The following is a 14,075-nucleotide window of genomic DNA, read 5'->3' on the forward strand; positions in this document are numbered from 1 at the left end:
ATCCATGCTGTAAGCAGGCCCTTTTCCAAAGCACGCTAGTTCATAGCCGGAAGGCGCTGTTGTGGCCAACAGGTCACAAGCTGATAGCAACAATTTTGGCCGCATTCCTATCTTATCCGATAGCAAGATGATCACATAAATAATGCGTTGATTTTAACAATATGCAGCCGTTTTTACTTTGATATTTTGATCATACAACCCAATAGTATTTTACTGTACTTGTGTTAAAATTTAAATATCAAAACGGCTTTCTAATTAAAATTTCAAAATTTTTAAAAGGGCATCCAACAGACCGCAACACTACAAAACAAATGCATTAGAATGAGATCAGGGGCAAAGACAGACAAGCCGTCCACACTGATTGAAACTGAACGCAAATCATTGATGGAGCCACATATGAACTGCCCACATCAGCCCTTCAATGTTTATTTATTTTCACATTAACATATTCAACTATTTGCTTTGTTATATATATACATATATATATATATGAAAATCCCCCACTGGAGCAAATGTTAGTGACTGAGCCTTGCCAGTACCTAACAACGGAATCATAGGCGAGAAATGTTGTATGGAAACATCTTTTTATCATCAGTTTAACCACATTTCCTGCTTCAATAAGGTCTCTAATAAAAGAAAGGAGCTTAAGGGGACAAAAAGAGAGTGTGAAGCCAATTCTGCTGAGCCAATCATTTAAAAATACGTGGTGGGCATGGGAGCCTTGGGTTGGGGATCAGCAGTTTGTGTCAGCATACGAAACAGCACAACAGATAAGAGCATTTTCGAGGTGAACAACCAGTTTTTCATATGACAGAATCTGCTTTATTTCCCTTCTCTCTCCCTTTATTGCTTTTCTGTTTTTCCATTGATGGGATTTAAGAGCAGGCGAAGAAGAAGACTAAGGCTGCGATTTGGGGAAAGGCAAACAGGAAACACAGGCTGTTTGGAAATAGAACGCGATAGAAAGAGGCAAGTGCACGCCTTACCTCGAGAGAGATGCGGAAGAGGAGCTGATGCAAACCTGCGCTACGAGAATGAGCAGTTGCATGCAGAGAGCTTCTGTGAAAAGAAGACGACCCTTCTCCACGGGCAAGAACAAAAAAAAAGAAAGAAATCGTGTGCTAATGGGCAGAAATTTTGTCTGCGCTGAAGAAGGAAAGAGGCAGGTAGGGCTCGATAGACCTCCCCTCTCACCAAACTTTGAAAATTGACCCAAATATTATGTAGTATGTAAAAAACACACTTTAATTTTAAAAATTTCATAAACTGCCTTTTTGAAAACTTACGGGCATAACAGGGAGACTCACTGTCGATAGATTCAATAGATTCGAGAGTGCATATGGGATGTCCGGAGCAACAAGTGATTTAGAGGCTTTAGGTGCTTGCGCTAGTGCAACAACTCCAAGAACTTATGGGGTGTCATCAGCAGTGAATTCTGCTCTTTGACGTGAATGGCTTTTCCTCCCACCTTCTTGAGTATGAAGATGGATGACTAATCTTCTTGGGGAAGCTTCACTGCATTAGATTCTTGTCCAGAATTTCCCAAATTAGGGGACTTTTAGGTAAGCGGTTTTTCCAAATTTTCTAAACTATTGATCATCTAATCGACGGGAGAAGAACAGAAAGTTTATGAAAAGGGCCATTAGTATCTCAAGAAATCTTGGAGAACGAAAGTCTTTTTAAGAAAATTTCTTTTTGACTTTCAAAGAACAAAGATATATATAAGAATATACCCACATTTTCATAAACTAAATGAATATATACCTTCTAAAAGTATAGATTCAAACAACAACAACAATAATATGCAGCCTTACTAGAATAAGTCTATAGGAAGCATTGAAATAGGATGTAAAAAGACATGTTCATGATCTTTTTCTAACAAAAGTTAATCACAAGCGAGACCCCTTGGTATTACTTCTATAATGTGGCAATGATCATGAGGAAAAGAACTTGTTCATCATGATGTTATAGAGTTAAAACCTGCAAAAGTTATTCGGGGAGTTCCAAATCTAGCAATTTCAAGCCATTATTAGTTGTTTAATAGAATAAGTAAGCTGGGTTAAGCAAATTTATATGTTGAGAGATGCATTCCGGTGTTGAACTCTTGGCCTCCTTCAATCTTATCATGAAAGGTTCAGGTTAACACTCATGTCAAGTAAAATTGAGCTCTTATCGTATGGTTGTAATGCACCTTTAAGTAATTCGAACATGCATGCCTGTTGTAGAAGTTTACAGCCAGATTTTGCACGCACAAAAACAAGTTGGACCTGAAAAAATGGTTTTTCTAAAAGCTTATTGATTGAGATCGCACTCCCAGAATCTCAGCCTTGCTGAATTATTTAATCAAATTTGACAACACGGAAGTAATGAGTATAATTAATTCTATAACTTTCAACTCTTGAAAAGCGCATATACCCATTCCATACCAACAGCCCAACAGGCCCAACCAGCTGCACTACCATCATTAGAGAGAAACTTACAGTAAATATATGTATATCATATAATACTTCTACAAAAACTAGTCGAAACATCGTCAAAGTTGCTTGGTGGACTTGCCATTAGCTTATATGGTTATGTAAATATTCAAACCATACATCGACGCCAAAATCACTTTATCCTTTTAATGTAATTTATGTCTAATATAAAAATTTCCAGTTTATTCATGTCCAAGATATTGCATGCTGACCCAGTTAAACCCCTCCAAATGAGCAGCAATCCAGATCGTCCTCAGAGGACCCCTCTTTGCCAAGATGAACTGGGTGTAAAACATTTTTTGGCAACCCTGGAAACTTTAACCCTCACTCCAGCATAATCACGACACCAATTTTTGGACCAGCTCGCCAGAAAAACACAAACTTAGCTCCTCCGATAACAATTGACTGATAGAGATACATAACAACAATCCATAACAATCAGTATGATATAACTTATCGTCTTATACCAACAGCAGGTGCACAACCGCTAGAACCAATTATTATGGGCAAGTTCCGCCCGCTGCTCAGCCTACATCCTAGCAGATCTTTATGTTGCCAGAACAGTATTACAAATAGCTCCTCCTTTATCCCACACTATGGTGAATGCTGACATTCAAGTCAATATTCAAACTTTCAAAAATTATAATTATCACTAAGCAATCAAATGCGCAGCAAATTAAACACAAAAACAAATGCATCCATCCCACACTAGGTGCATCCAGCAACAAGTTCCAACTCTTTATAGGCCAAAATTCTAAAATCCAAAATTAGTAAATCACACAAAACAGTGCACGTGATTAGCAATTATAGTTGACCCTTATCAAATGCACGTGAATACTGATTATAATTGACACCTAACAAACAGATTCTATTTCTTTAGTATAAAGAATTTTACCTCAACAAGAAAAAGCGAAGAAACCTAAAAAGCAAGCAAAAAGTTCCAACTCAAATATGTTTATATGTAGTAGTAGTAGTAGTAGTGGTACCTGGAGAAATTCAGCAACAGAAACCAAGGGAATAAAGAGATAGACATCTTGATCTTGTACCTAAAAAAAATGACCAGTTATATGAATTTGTAAACAATATGTGAATGTCAAACAAAATTATTCACAAAAGAACCGGCCCTGAGAATGAAGAAACCAAAACACTGAAAGCAAGAGAGGTAGCATCTACTTTCCTCTCATAATCGACATCAGAAGACTGAACCATGTATTAGAACCAATATATAGAAAAGGAAACAAGAACTGTAGGATAACCATATAAGCAACCCTATGACCGGTAGGTTGCCGCCCTAAACCATCACATTGTACGAAGTTTTTAAAGAAACAAATGGACAAAGGAGAACACCTCAAGAAAACAAAACCAAGTCCGGAAAGATGATCCCAATATGAGCGAATATTAGAAACAGGCCCAACAGCAACCTAATGGGCGACCCAAGGCGGTAGACCCAGCAGGGACAACAGCAACAACCTAAGCTGCGGCCCACGACAGAACCAGCAGGAACCCGAGCGGCGGACTAACGGAAAGCGGTAGCAGACCCGATGGTGAACCAAATATCAGAAATCAGCAACAACTTCAACAGAAGAACCCAAATAAAACCCCCGAAGCAGAAAGCCAAAATGAAATCAAACGGCCACGTAGGAACACAAATGCAGGGTGGAGATGGCTGTCAGCAGCCATCGCCGGTGTGCCATCGCACACCAACGATGGCAAACAAAACAGAAACAAGAGATGAAGAAATCAAGAACCCGTATAAATCTTTCCCCCCTCAATTCGGCACACCGGCGATGGCCAACAAAACAGAAACAAGAGATGAAGATACCAAGAACCCGTATAAATCTTTCCCCTCTCAATTCGGCACACACGGCGATGGCAAACAAAACATAAAAAGAGATGAAGATATCAAGAACCCGTATAAATCTTTCCCCCCTCAATTCGGCACACCGGCGATGGCAAACAAAACAGAAACAAGAGAGAGAGAGAGAGAGAGAGAGAGAGAGAATCTTGCCTGCCTGCTGCGAGTGGGCATCCCGATGACCAAAATGCCGCCACAGATCTTCCCATCGTTTACAGCAGAAGCATCGCCCTCCGATGGTGATATTCTTTTCTCTGTAATCAACAATGCTGAGTGGTCTCGCTCTCCTGCCAGTGTCCCTTCCACCTACTTAATATGGTGACCCATCGCAACATTTATTTTAAGAAAAAGAAAAAAGAAATTTTGTTCGTTGGAAAGGGGAAGAAAAACTACTCTGCCCTTCATTTATTTAGAAGGTTGTCATACCCTTATGATTTCCTGTTTTCTTATGTTCAAAATCATATTCGTATTGTTAAATTTGAATTTTAAAAATATTCAGATGAGGTATTTGTTCAAACTGCTTTGAAAAATCGGATATTAAGAAAAATGTCAACATCCAATCAAATTGGTTTCAGTTTTACATAAGTATTCGATCCAATTCAGACTCCACGTTAAATAAATCTTGTATTTTTCAATATTCATATCATTTGATAGCTGGCCCTTAATATGTCACAATGGGATTTTATGTATTTAAAAGTTAGATTCCGATGTGGGTGTAAAAACAGAAGTCTGATTTGGATCAAATTTGGATTGTGAATTTAAAAGGTCCAAAAACAATTACACCTAATTCAAATTTGTTCTGTTGAAACATACATTCATACCTGGCTCGATGACCTTTCTAAACCAAGCTCAAACCTGTTTTCTCCTCATTTTAATATAAACCTAAAACCGGTTCCAAATACAAATTCAAATCTAAACTTGAATCACCAACATTAAACTCCAAACTGCCATTATCTATACCCTATAGCCGAATTCAAACTTTGTAAAACAGGTAAGGGGTGCCGTGTAAAATTTAGTTGGACGGTAGTCAAATAGGAAAGGGTGGCGGCATAAAATTTATTTTAAATCATGTTTGGCCAGTTTATAAACCATGTAGGTACAAGGTAAAATATTTAATGGGATCTTTCCAAGTTTCACGTGGATCTGGATCAACTCATACCCAAGCAATTATAGACTTTCGTAAAACCTTAATTGGTTGTTTCACAATGAAAATGGCGTAAGCGTGTTTTCATATTTTAGAAAGATCAGATCATAATATTGGCTGGATCAAGAATTTTACATTGGAACTTAATAATTGGAGGAGTATTTCATCTTTATTCAGAATAGACCCAAAACTTCCACCCCCATTAACAATGAAAAGTCTAGACCAATGTCACAAAAAACATGTTTTTTCGAAAAAACGTAAAAACACAAGATAAATTAAATTAGTGCTTAAAACTTTTAAAAAATATGTTTTTGAAAAAAAACATTAAAAGGGAAAAAAAAAATTTAACGGTTTTTCGTGGGGTGTTTTTCACTTTTTTCATTTTTAATGCCAAATAGTTGTTTTTTTATTTTTTATTTTTTATTTGTTGCAAATCTACTTGCCTTTTGATGTTTGTGCTATTATTTTCTCACTTATTTTATGTTTTTTAATTTTTTAAAATTTATTGTATATTTCTCGTTTTTTTTTTAAGTTCGCCAAATTTTAACGAGAAAAACCTCGCTATTTAGAACTCCAAAACGTTATTTGTGACTATGATCTAGACCAATCTTATTATAATTGGCTTGAGTGGGCCTCCATGAGCAGATCCAAATTGAATTTCGCTGTAACCAGTTCAACTCAATGAAAAATTAAAGAATGGAATATACTGTTTTCCTTAAGTTGTTGTCCATATTTTGATAAAAAGACAAGACATTGTTTGATGGGTGCCATATTTCTTTATTCATTTGCTTAGAATCCTTTGGTCTTCAAATGAGAAGTGAGAGGATTTTGTAAGGTCGTGTGTCTTGGAACTCTTTAGAATGACAATGAACACCACCAATATTCCATACATTGTTGTTCCATACGTTCAAAAACTATGCCCCACAGTTGTAAGGAGCAGTAAGCAGCTCACCAACGTCAGCTGCCCAAAATGAAACATATAATTATTAATCATAAAACATTGATTTTCCTGTTAAAAGAAAGCATGAAATCCTTCTAAATCTTGTTTGAAGGCACCTCGACCACAGCACATTTATTCTTTTAGTATGAAGGGAAGTTACCATCAGGCAACACATATTTCAAATAAATCTTGCCATGGGACAGAGCCGCCCTAATTCGAAGTTGGGCACGGTGGCCTGCTGTCTAGCTTTTTGTCAATGTTTGGCCCTTGGTTTGGCTCCGAATCGGACGGGCCCGATGCCCACGCCTACCCATAGCTACATGTAGTATTAGGCCCCGTTTGATAGGCGGGGTAAACTGAGAGGAGCGGTTGAAAAATGTATGGGTGGGTGAAATTTCATCCACCCGACTGAAACGTAACAAACAGGGTGAAAGTTCACCTGTTTGACGTAAATGGGAGCGGGTGAAGTTTCACCCGCTTGACATGTTTGCTTTTTCACCCCTCTTCCTCCCACTCAACATGTTTGCTTTTTCACCCCTCTTCCTCCCTCCGCAGCTCCTCCTCCCTCGCCGTCACCTTCTCACCGTCGCACCAGAGGCATATGCCGGTTCCCTTTCTCTCTTGCTCACCGCTTCCCTGGTTCGCCAACGCCACAGTCGCCGCTCTCAAGTAACGGTTTCTCCATACTTCTCGCTCTGTCCCTTTCAGAAACGCCCAAATCGATTTTTTCTCTGTTTTTACACATTGCTGTCGTTGTCTCCCTTTCTCTCTTGTTGTTGCTTCTATTGCTCTCATTGCCTGTAGATTCCATAGTTTATTAGCTTTTGAATGCCATGTTCGCTTCATTGCCATGATGTCTCGCCTCCTTGAACTGTTGTTGCTCCCCCTCCTCCTTCATTTCTTATGCTGAACTTCAGTTTCTTTCTTATTCTGGTTTTGTTTCGTCGCCGTCAATGGGTTCACTAGACCACTATTCGTGAGGATTAACTTCTTTCATTTGCAAATAATGCACTTTCACATGCAATGCTAGATGAGATGCCATTGGTCTCCGTTATTGAACTGTGAGCTATAAGATTTTGCCAGGTTCACTCCAATGCGATCTTCTTCTAAATGAATATATTTTATGTTTTCGAGATTATGGAAGCTTAGTTGGGTCTTCGATGCGAACCTCACTGTCTTCCAGTCATAGTATTGTCATCTCTTCTTATTGTTGTTAATAGAATGGACTATAGTTAATCAGGCCTTGCATTTGATATGTGTGTTTATTCTCTTGTGATCTATTTATTTTTAATGAGTATGTTCATTTTTCTATCGTCAAGATATATTTTGCAATGCCTTATGCCTTGCTGACTTACGCTTCAAATTTCTGAAACCAGACCTCCCGTGAATGAGGTTTTACAGAGAGGAAGCCAGCCCCCAACTTATCTTTTTCCACTTACCCGTCACAGAGCTACACCAGCGGTATGCCCACCTACCCTTTGTGCTTGGAGAAGTGCTCGATGATTTAATTACCCAATATTCATTGTAAAGTGTGAATTCTTTTATTCTGTGTCTTTTTCCTATTGAAATTACTACTTATTTTGTTATGTTATGTGCGCCTACTGAAGAAAATTATGGTATCCTTTTCATCTGTCCTATATTGTCCTTTTGTTGACAGAAAATCATTTGAACTAAGACCTCCATGCCTTCTGCACCCACATGTACTAGGATATTGATTTGGTTAACTTGGTTGATGTTGTCCGTACTTGCTAAACTCTTGTTTGCCCTACTACTTTCAAGATGCCCAAGTTTCTCTTTTTTCCCGTTAATCCCATTAATAAGTATAAGCTGCAACGAGCAAATGGTTACATTTCATACTTCATTTGGAATTAGAATGAAAAATTGAAAATCTTAATTCTAGTTTCATTTTGTGTCCATCATTTATGTTTCTCAGCCTGCTATGTGATGCTCATGAATTCTACAAGTTTTTGGTGAAAACCTTACCATGGAAGACAACGGTCCTTCAAGGGAAAACCTCACATGGACTGAACCACAAATAGATTACTTAGTACAGCTTCTTGTGGAGTAGTCACGCATGCCTGGCATGAAATCTGGTGGAGGTTTGAAGCATAAAGCATACATAACTATTAAAAAAAACATGATGGAAAGATTCAGTCCTCAATTCACTAAAGACAGAATAAAAAACAAATTGAAGCATTTCAAACCCAACTTGACAGTGATGAAGGAAATATTGAATACAAGTGGGTTTGGCTACAACCCAATTAACAAATGTATTGAGGTCGACCCCCAAGTATGGAATGACTACATTGAGGTAAATTATACAATTCACACTGTTAGGTTTTGTCTCACATGTCTTTGCTTGTGCCATATATGAACGCATGATTTTTTTCAAAAATATCTAAATAGGAAAAAGTACAGAGGGCCAAAACTATGGAGATACTATGATGAGTTCGCCAAGATATATGGCAAATCTCATGCAACTGGGAAAGATGCAGTCACATTGAACAGCATTCTACATCATGACAATGAACCACTCCCATGTACACCTGGATCTCAGACAACTCCTTTGTACATGCAGAATGATAGTGAACAATCATTCACACGAATGCTTAATGATGATAGTCCCCTACAATCGCCAGTACCTCCAACTCCTACAACTGAAAATCCGACAAATAATACAACTACACATAGGTCAAAAAGGAACAGGTCAACCAACGATGATGTATATTACAATTTGCTGAACGGTATAGCTCACAGTGTGGACACCCTCGCCAGTACTTGTAGAGGGTTTCAATATGTCAAATGTTGTGTAATTTTACAAGAGATGGTGGACAGTGGGCTCCTAGATAGTCATACGAGATTGTTGAGTATGGACTTGTTAGCAGAGGGCACCAATTCCATGATCTTTGTCAACGTTCCACCTTCAGACCGGCTGACATGGTTGTCGTGTAGACTTGGTGATTCGTAGGTAAGATCCCCTTCTTTTATGTAGAATTATTTGTATAATTCGTGTCATGAAAAACATTTGTTGTGTGTTTTTTTTATAATTCCATGATTTTCGATTATGTCTGAAATTGTTGTTGTTCATGCAATACGTTTTTGTTTTTTATCTAGATCTCGTCATGCAATTTGTTCTTGTTGTTGTGCTGAAACATACGTTGAAAATTATGTTATTCAATAAAGTACTTTATATGTACATGCAGTTTAGTCGAAATGATTGATCTTGACATGTTCGATGACGACGATGAACGAGTGCTTTTCATTATTCGGCTAGTTTTTGTCTTCGTCTACTTTTGGTTAAAAGACCAACCATCATCTAGGAGGATTGTTCATCCATTTCGAGATGCTGGTGCATCTTTTGTCCAACTTTTGTTTTACGGTCATCCTAGAAATTGTTTGGACTTACTTCATATGGAAGGCCATACATATATGAGATTGTGTAACATTCTAAGGGATAGAAATTTGTTGGAGGATGCTCGTGACATTACGGTAGAAGAACAAGTAGCTATGTTGCTTTTGACAATTGGACATAATGAACAGAATCGTACCATTCAAAATGCGTTTCAACATTCCGGACAAACAATAAATAAATATGTCAGCCTAGTCCTACGAGCGATATGTATACTGGGTAAGGATTACGTTCGGCGGCCCAATGATGAGATGCCAGCACATATTCAACAATCTAAACAATTCTTTCCATATTTTCAGGTAATTTCATCATCGTAAACTCAACATGACACATACAACATGACTAACTACAACATGACTAACTAGTTGCTTTGTCATATATAATTGTTTAGGGGCAATCAATGGCACCCATATACCTGCATGGGTCTCAGCTTCAGATCAAGCAAGGTTTCGCAATAGAAAATGATTCATTTCTCAAAACGTCATGGCTATAGTCGGATTCGACACTCGATTCCACTATGTTTTGGTTGTATGGGAAGGAAGTGCAACAGACTCAAGAGTATTGTATAACGCACTTGATCATGACACGGACCCGTTTGTTGTCCTAGAAGGTAAGTAGTTCCACCAACCAATTCACTCTTTTATTAAAAAGCATGTATCAATGTATAAATAAATTGTGTTCAATTGTAGGCAAATATTATCTTGCTGATGGGGGGTATCCAAACATTGTCGGTTTGTTAACACCTTATCGAGGGCATCGTTATCATATGTCTGAGTTTAACACTCGGGGTGCACGCTCACCTAAAACTGAAGAAGAATTATTCAACCATAGGCATTCATCACTCCGAAATATAGTAGAAAGAACTTTCGGCATGTTGAAATGTCGTTTTCCAATATTAAAAATGCAAGTCCAGTATTCATTCAAAAAACAAGCTCAAATCGTTCTTGCTACATGTGTATTGCACAACTTCATAATTGAACACAATCCAAACGCTGAGCAATTTGATGATGAAGATGCACCTTCAAATGATAACTTTGTCTTAAGCGAACCTGAAATATCAAGCCAAACACATCAGCGATGAAGCAACAATGCTATGGGAGCAGCTATATCATCTTAAATGTTTACAGATTATCAAGTGAATAGTAAGTTTGTTTATAAATGTTCACAATTTGTTTAGTTTGATTGTTTGACATTTGTTTTGTTTTGAATAGGACAACGAAGGTGACGCCTCGCCAAAAGTACTATGTGGTTTTCAAAGATCGTGAGCGAGACATATATGACAGTTGGGAGCGGTGCCAACCATTAGTCTATCGGTACAAGGGTGCCATCTTCAAATCGTTTGATTCATTGAAAGTAGCTGAGTATCTCATGTATGAGTATGTCCACAACAAGTATGATGTGCAAGTATGTAGGCCTCCACTCATTGAAGATGACATCGCAGATGAAGATATAGAAGACACGAAGTTTGAAGAACGGAAGTGCAGCTACAAATGTTGGATAACTTCTTTTGCAATTGCATGTTTTCTTTGTTAGATATGTACTCATTAAACTTCTGTTTTTCTGGATAGTAGGGAATACATCCTTTTGTGGATGGATTTGTACTCATTAAACTTATGTGGACATGTACTTTTGTGGGTACAACTTTGTTATTGTTGTAAATTTTATTTCAACAACTACATTGCACTGTTGGATGTCATGGTTTTAACTCTGTTTTTTTTTAAACATAAATGTGTTGTCAGTACCCTGTGCATCTTGTTGTTGTCTGGATGGTAGAGAATACACCCTCAACATTTTGTTCTTGTCATTTTTTGGATGGTAGGGAATACACCCTCAACATTTTGTTCTTATTGTTTTCTGGATGGTAGGGAATACACCCTAAACATTTTGTTGTTTTGGAAGATCATCTTCCAATTTCTTCCCTAGTCAGATTTGGAGAGGAGAAGACACAAAAAAAACAACATTTACCACGTTAAATTTTTCTTGTGCATCAAATTGGGTTAAATTTACCACGTTAAATTCTTCTTGTGCATCAAACATGGTTAAATTTATTACGGTAAATTCTTTCCGCCCATCAAACAGGGCCTCAGATTGGAAGAGGGAGAAATTTCATCCTGTAATTTTTTCCCATGGTAAATTTACCGCGTTAAGTTTCACCCGCCCATCAAACGGGCCCTTAAGTTCGACGCACAAATTTATCAAGTTAGAGAGTTTATTTTTTTAAATACCAAAAAAGTTTAAAAATGAACAAAATTCAATATGTTTATCTTTCTAATTTAAGTTTCAAATTGTCAAGCATCATTTTGTAATTGGGTATGGCCCAATCTATTTATATATGGATATTTTGTGGATGGAAAACATTGACTTTTCACATAAAATAACAAAAAAAAACTGTGGCAATTAATGTCAAAAACTAAAAGGAAGAAATGTATCGGCGATATGTTTTCATGCTGAATCTGCTTCGATAGGATCTCATCACTGTCTTCCATAAGAAAGATCCCGCGAAGTAGAAGTAACCCATAAAGATTCCAATCACACAAGTGGCTAAGTCAGTCTATTTCTCATGGATGGGGGAGGTGAAAATGAGAAAAAAAAAGTCTTAACGGTTCGATATTAGATACACCTAACCTAAACTATGGGCCAGCTTAGACGGTCAATTCTGGCGATATATTAGCACCAGAGTAGTTTTCCACTAGCACTATAAATATTGTGCCATTTATAACAGCAGCGGCAGCTCGATCTTTGGTGCTACTAGTGCCGCTAGCGAAATGCCATTAAATATTTTACGTTGGACCTACATAGTTTATAAACGGGCCAAACATGATTTAAAATAAAATTTTTATACCGCCACCCTTTCCTATTTGACTACTGTCGAATTAAATTTTGCACCACAACCCTTACCTGTTTTACAAAGTTTGAATTCAGATATATGGTATAGGTAATGGCAGTTTGAGGTTTAATGTTAGTGATTCAAGTTTAGATTTGAATTTGTATTTGGAACCGGTTTTAGGTTTATATTAAAATGAGGAGAAAACAGGTTTGAGCTTGGTTTAGAAAGGTCATCGAGGCAAGTATGAATGTATGTTTCAACAGAACAAATTTGAATTATTGTTTTTGGACCTTTTAAATTCACAATCCAAATTTGATCCAAATGAGACTTCTCTTTTTACACCCACATCCGAATCTAACTTTTAAATACATAAAATCCCATTGTGACATATTAAGGGCCAGCTTTCAAATGATATGAATATTGAATAATACAATATTTATTTAACGTGGAGTCTAAATTGGATCTAATACTTATGTAAAACTGTAACCAATTGGATGGTGGCTTTTTTTTCTTAATATGGGATTTTTCTCTGAATATTTTTAAAATTCAAATTTAAAGATACGTATATGATTTTGAACATAGCAAAACAGAAAATCATAAGGGTATTACAACATTTTAAGGGCAGAGTAGTTTTTCTTCCCCTTTTCAACGAACAAATTTTCTTTTTTCTTTTTTCTTTTTTTTAAATAAATGTTGCGATGGGTCACCATATTAAGTCGGTGGAAGCGTCCACTAGGAGGAGAGTCATTGTTGATTACAGACGAAAGAACATCACCATCCGAGGGCGATGCTTATGCTGTAAAGGATGAGAAGATCTGTGGCGGCATTTTCGTGATCGGGATGCCCACTCGCAGCAGGCAGGCAAGACTCTCTCTCTCTCTCTCTCTCTTGTTTCTGTTTTGTTTGCCATTGCCGGTGTGCCGAATTGAGGGGGGAAAGATTTATTCGGGTTCTTGATATCGTCATCTCTTTTTATGTTTTGTTTGCCATCGCTGGTGTGCCGAATTGAGAGGGGAAAGATTTATACGGGTTCTTGGTATTTTCCTCTCTTGTTTCTGTCTTGTTTGCCATCGCCGGTGTGCCGAATTGAGGGGGGAAAGATTTATACGAGTTCTTGATTTCTTCATCTCTTGTTTCTGTTTTGTTTGCCATCGTCGGTTTGCGATGGCACACCGGCGATGGCGGCTGACAGCCATCTCCTCCCTGCATTTGTGTTCGTACGTGGTTTCCGTTTGATTTCATTTTGGCTCTCTGCTTTGGGGGTTTTATTTGGGTTCTTCTGTTGAAATTGTTGCTGATTTCTGATATTTGGCTCGCCATCGGGTCTGCTACCGCCTTCTGTTAGTCCGCCGCTTGGGTTCCTGCTCGTTCTGTCGTGGGTCGCAGCTTAGGTTGTTGCTGTTGTCCCTGCTGGGTCTACCGCCTT

At 37.8% G+C, this 14,075-nt stretch overlaps 2 long non-coding RNA genes across 7 annotated transcripts in view; one reads left to right on the top strand and one right to left on the bottom strand.

Moving 5' to 3' along the window:
* LOC116258172 (uncharacterized) overlaps positions 1-14,075 on the top strand; it is a 37,410-nt gene that overhangs the window by 13,867 nt on the left and 9,468 nt on the right. For 2 of the 4 annotated variants that reach the window (XR_004173618.2, XR_004173617.2), the window contains exon 1: positions 13,524-13,685. The exons of 1 other annotated variant lie outside the window; for it this stretch is intronic. This is a non-coding gene — a long non-coding RNA (uncharacterized LOC116258172). Of the gene's footprint in view, positions 1-13,523; positions 13,686-14,075 lie in introns of those variants that run through there. One more of the 4 variants, XR_004173615.2, reaches the window with a different exon arrangement.
* LOC116257465 (uncharacterized) overlaps positions 1-14,075 on the bottom strand; it is a 47,246-nt gene that overhangs the window by 4,022 nt on the left and 29,149 nt on the right. The window contains exon 1 of one of the 3 annotated variants that reach the window (XR_004173404.2): positions 3,461-3,522. The exons of the other annotated variants lie outside the window; for them this stretch is intronic. This is a non-coding gene — a long non-coding RNA (uncharacterized LOC116257465). Of the gene's footprint in view, positions 1-3,460; positions 3,523-14,075 lie in introns of those variants that run through there. 3 annotated transcript variants of the gene reach the window in all.

The sequence above is a fragment of the Nymphaea colorata genome, chromosome 7, assembly GCF_008831285.2.
Source record: "Nymphaea colorata isolate Beijing-Zhang1983 chromosome 7, ASM883128v2, whole genome shotgun sequence".
Classification (NCBI taxonomy): Eukaryota; Viridiplantae; Streptophyta; class Magnoliopsida; order Nymphaeales; family Nymphaeaceae; genus Nymphaea; species Nymphaea colorata.